Consider the following 5,448-nt stretch of genomic DNA (forward strand, 5'->3'; position numbering starts at 1 on the left):
TCTCTCTGCTCCCACTAAATTATGCCCTAAGTCCTACTATTTCTATCTTCTAAATATCTTCATCCTTTTTTTTTTTTTTTTTTGAGACCGAGTCTCGCTCTGTTGCCCAGGCTGGAGTGCAGTGGGGTGATCTCCGCTCACTGCAAGCTCCGCCTCCCGGGTTCACGCCATTCTCCTGCCTCAGCCTCCCGAGTAGCTGGGACTACAGGCGCCCACCACCACGCCTGGCTAATTTTTTCGTATTTTTAGTAGAGACGGGGTTTCACTCTGTTAGCCAGGATGGTCTCAATCTCCTGACCTCGTGATCCGCCCGCCTTGGCCTCCCGAAGTCCTGGGATTACAGGTATGAGCCACCGCGCCCGGCCTATCTTCATCCTTTTATCTCTGCATAGCTCCATGCCATCACCCTCACCCGAGTTACATTAACTCACTCCCGAATTATTGTAGCATATGCTCAACTGGGCTCCCAGTGTAAAAGCTGTCAGAATAAAAATGGAGTCACTTGTGTTAAGAAACAAAAACAAACACCAAACCAACACATGACAAATAGAGCGGGGAATGTCAAAAAGAGTTTTCTCGTGCTTTCGTGCCTAATAACAAAACTATCACAAAAGATTCTGCAAAAGCCACCGTGTAAAAAGGCCACAACATCCTTACACACACAAAGATACTTCTATAAGGACATCTTCCCTGCAAATGCATGTCCAACCTTAGACTGGCATCACCCTTGTTATTGATCTTTGTAGTAGCCAAGGATAATTACTTCAAAACAAGTATGCAATTCTCCTCATTTTTCCTTTAAAAACTTTTGTCTTCCTTTACCTTCCTGAAGGCACACATAGTTTACCATGGTACATATATTCCCATGGCAATGCCCATTCCTGAGTAAATATTCTTTTCTTTTAGAGAAGCTCTCTCTGATATATAGGTTGACAGCTGCTCTAGTCTTGCCCCCTCCAATCTATCTCTCACTCTGCAGGCTAGAGAAACCAAATCATAATACTCCCCACTGGCCTTGACACAGAATCTGAACTTCTAACAACATTTACAGTGCCTTCAAATCCCTATTTTGCTTCTGTCTCTGGTCTCATTTCCTATCTTATTTGCCTCAATTTTCATTTACCCATCAGCTTTTTTTACTTTCCCAAATATACCAAGCTTGCCTCACCTCTGAGGCCTTCACACATGCTCTTCCGTCTGCTCAGAATACACTTTCATCCAACTTGATCAGCTTTAATACTCCTTTCTGCAAGAACTCTGACAAAGGCCCTTTCCTGGACCAAACTTTAAACAGCTCCTCAGAGTCTTTGTTTTGACCAGGCCTCATCCCTGGGCCCTGTCCTTGGCCTGCTGAAGCCTGTTCATCAAGCATCCTCCTAGTCACTTTAGATTCCCCCACCCTTGATGTCTGACCACCCTTGACATCTGGTCAAGTTCTTCATCCTCTCCTCTAACCTTGAGGTCTAAGTCTTTGGTCCACCTTTATCACAAGTTCTGGGAGGCCAGTTTAGCAAGAATCCCCCTAGACTTGATGTCCCTCTTAGTAAATTTCCATCCACAGACCCTTTACTCTGCTTGCTGGCTATAAATTCCCAGCTGTCTGCGGCATTGAGAACTGAGCTCAGTTCTATACTAAAGTCTCTTTCCCTTCCTGCAGTAGTTCTTCCTGCACACAATCTGCCTTTATTGACTTTAACTAGTGTCTAGCTTGTTTCTCTGACAATCCTTGATCCCTAGACTAGGTCGACACCCATCATATGCCTCCTCCACTTTCTTTGTGACTGCCAGAACACTTTATTATACCTTCCGTAACTGGGGACTTTTAAAAACTGAATTGTATGTCCTAAAAGCAAGTCTTAAGTCTTATTTATCATTGTATTCCCAGCATAGCATAGAGCTTGGCACACACAGGACAAGGCAATGTTTGTGGAATAATGGAATGAAGTTCCAGTGCTCCTCACTTGTATGTATGGAATGTTCCAGCACAATGGGCAGTTTTAACCCTTGGGGGTAGTATGGTGGGCCTATGGCATGGATGCAAAGAGTCCATCTATTTCTTAACTGTTGCACAGCTCTCAAAAAGTCCTTCCTGCATCTGGCCTGCCATGTAGCAGAAACACCAAACTGATTTTCTCCAGCAACGGCCCCAGGTAGAATTGGCAGCTGCCTACCTCGTTTGCTTACTCTAGCTGGCTCTCTCATCACCAGTGCCTACAATTCATTATTGTACTCTCCAAATTTGTTTACTTGTCTCTCTGCATTTTCAGGCTGCCACAAAGTAGACTAGACCTAAACTAATCAAATGTTGTGCTCAGGCACAAAAAGTTCTTCATTTAATGTAACCATTTCTCATTTTGCATCTGTTTCTCTGCTTAATTATTCATTAATTCTTGGAAGTAATTGACTGGTTTTGATACATTTCACACACTAATAAAGAGTTTCACATACATCTTAGGTTTGATTGGGGGCTTTCTGTTATCTTGAAACAGAAGTAGCCAATACTTTCAAATGGAAATATCTTCATTTTCTAATGTATTTTAATAAAGTCTGGAATGTGAGTAGAGGCAAACAAGACAATGATTACATGAAGTGAAAATTATCTTTTAGGCAAATATAATAGGTTAATATTGCTATTAAGAGACGAAAGGGACCATCTGTAAGTCCTTCACAGACCACTAGGGTTGCACTCAGTGAAACCCCTCTTCCTAATACTGCTCTGTCATGGTTTTGAAGGTTTATGGAAAAGAAAATTCTGTAACCTTTCTGGCAAACCCTCCTACGTGTTAGAAATGCTGACTCAGGAAAACCTGAGTCTATTAATTTTTCACTTAAATTCTTCATGCTGCAGGTAAAACTTGATTCTGCTTGCCTTTTTGCAGTATGGGAGAAAAATAGAAGCTTAAAGATGTTGAGTTACTTGTGTATAATCTCATCTAATGAGTAATACATGTAAGATTTGAACCAAAGCCTGATTCTAAAGCATGACTTTTTTTTTTTTTTTTTTTTTTTTTTTTGTCTTAACCAATGAACTTCCTTGCCGAGTTAATGGGATTGTTCAGTACACAAGGTGATTTATTTCCCTAAGTAGCTTGGACTAAAGGTAATGGCCAGTATTGGCCATAAATCCTTGTGACTGTAGCTCTATTTCCAGGAGTCCAGGGCAGCTCACAAGCTGCCTTTGGAAATACTGGAAATGGAAGCAGAAGACTGTAATGCCTCGTAGCCCAGAGTGCTTCCTGAGTTAGCTAGAAAGCTCTGTCCCCAGGCTTTTGGTACAGTTTTACACTTCTTTTTTTCTTTTTTTTGAGATGGAGTCTCACACTGTTGCCCAGGCTGGAGTGCAGTAGTGCAATCTCGGCTCACTGCAACCTCCACTTCCCAGGTCCAAACAATTCTCCTACCTCAGCCTCCTGGGTAGCTGGGTTAATTTTTATATTTTTAGTAAAGATGAGGTTTCACCATGTTGGCCAGGCTGATCTCAGACTCCTGACTTCAAGTGATCTGCCAGCCTTGGCTTCCCAAAGTGCTGGGATTACAGGTGTGAGCCACTGCGCTGGCCTACACTTCTTATCATACACCACTCTGACATTTGAAAAGTGGTAAAAGCTAATCTGAGTTCAAGAATAGTAACTATCTTAGATCCTTTGTAAAATGAGGACAATAATAGTCCCTACTTCATCATTCTAGTGTGGATCAATGCTGTATTACATATACAGCGGTTGGAATACAGCCCAGTAGGTAGTGAGCTCTTAATAAAGCTTGGGTATGAATACTCTTTTAAAATTGTTGCTTTTGTTATTGTTATTGTTTGAGAGCAAATTATTTAAGCAAAGCTGCAGTTAATTAAGAACCTCTGTACTGAGATTCCTGACTGGCCAATGACTCAGCTACTAAGAGAAAGAGGAAACGCCAGTAGTTGCTGCTAAAACACGCACACCCTTACACAGGTGCCTGGACACCCTGAGAATTTTATGCATTCACTTTAGCTTTTCCCAGAATTACATCCACTGTTTTAGAAAATTTTAACTTACTAATAAAATATTATTATACATAATTCTTGTCCCCAAAGTCTTCCTTTGAAGTACTCCTATTTATACCATGTAGCTCTTAAGTTTCTCTTTTTGATGATAGCTTATTGATTATTCACATCCAGAGATTGTTTTTTATTATGTTATATCTACTCTTGAGATTTTTAACAATTCTTTTTTCTTTCTTCATTTTGTATAGTTTTGTTTCACATAAAGATCTATTATCTTGCATTTATGTTTCTTAAATACTGTTTTTTACACTTCTTAAAACTTAAAAACTTTTTTAAAAAATTATACTTTAAGTTCTGGGATACATGTGCAGAACATGCAGGTTTGTTACATAGGTATGCACGTGCCATGGTGGTTTGCTGCACCCATCAAAAAAAATTTTAAGTCTATAAACACACAAGCTGCATAAAATTATTTACTTACTATAAAAAAAACCTCCAAAAAGGTAAAAGGTTCTTATAAGCACTTGTTCATACTTTATTAGCTTCAAAATATTGAACACCTGTTTAAAGTTATAATTGTAGAAACTGTATGTCTTATGTTAAGGTATATAACAAAGCTCAGAAACACAATGGCATTGTTATAACGTGTCACCTGACATTGTCAACAGTGGATTAATTAATAGGCATGGTTTCTACAGGATCATTAGACAGATTTTATATTCATTTTTATCGGATGTTTATCTCTACACAAAGGTGTAAGGGAGTGCAAATATGTCATGGCAGTATGCTACCATGCTGTACCTGCACCCTAGCCAGCCCCTACCCACTCCACCAACAGCCCTATGTTAGTGAATGTGTGAACTTACTTGAGCCAGGTGAACTAGAAAATACCTAAAGGGAGTTTATTAAGAAGAGAAATGATATGTTTCAGTTCTTGCTCGCAGTCTAGATGCTGGTGAATGTTAGGCCACCACCGTCCATGTCCTGAACTCTCTGAGAGACAACTCTGTCATGGCAAATGACATGTGACCATGTTCATTGACTCATGCAAATATAAGAAAATCATTGAGCACTCAACACCCTACTTTCAGAAGATTGCATGGGAACTGCTAACAGGACCTTCTGAGTATGCTGCCAGCTCATACCTGTTAATTAGGTACACCTGCCCAGGGCCAGCTGCCCATGTGGAGGGTTCACAGGCAGGTCAAAACTCCACCTCTTTCAGCTTCTTCCGGCTGCTGGGTAGCAGGAACTAGCCTAATTAATCCTGATGCTTCCTAAGCGTTTAGCTTAGAGAAGTAAAAGGCATTAGGAAGTCAAAAGGTTTCTTTGGGGTTTTTTTTGTTGTTGTTGTTGCTGTTGTTGTTTTAACTTAGAGGTCCTACATAAACTGATGTTGAATTTATAAAACATTTTGCTTTGGAGATGGAGGTGAAAAGAGTCTGACTTCTGAGGTCTACTTATGACTC

Source organism: Rhinopithecus roxellana, chromosome 3, assembly GCF_007565055.1.
Source record: "Rhinopithecus roxellana isolate Shanxi Qingling chromosome 3, ASM756505v1, whole genome shotgun sequence".
Taxonomy (NCBI): domain Eukaryota; kingdom Metazoa; phylum Chordata; class Mammalia; order Primates; family Cercopithecidae; genus Rhinopithecus; species Rhinopithecus roxellana.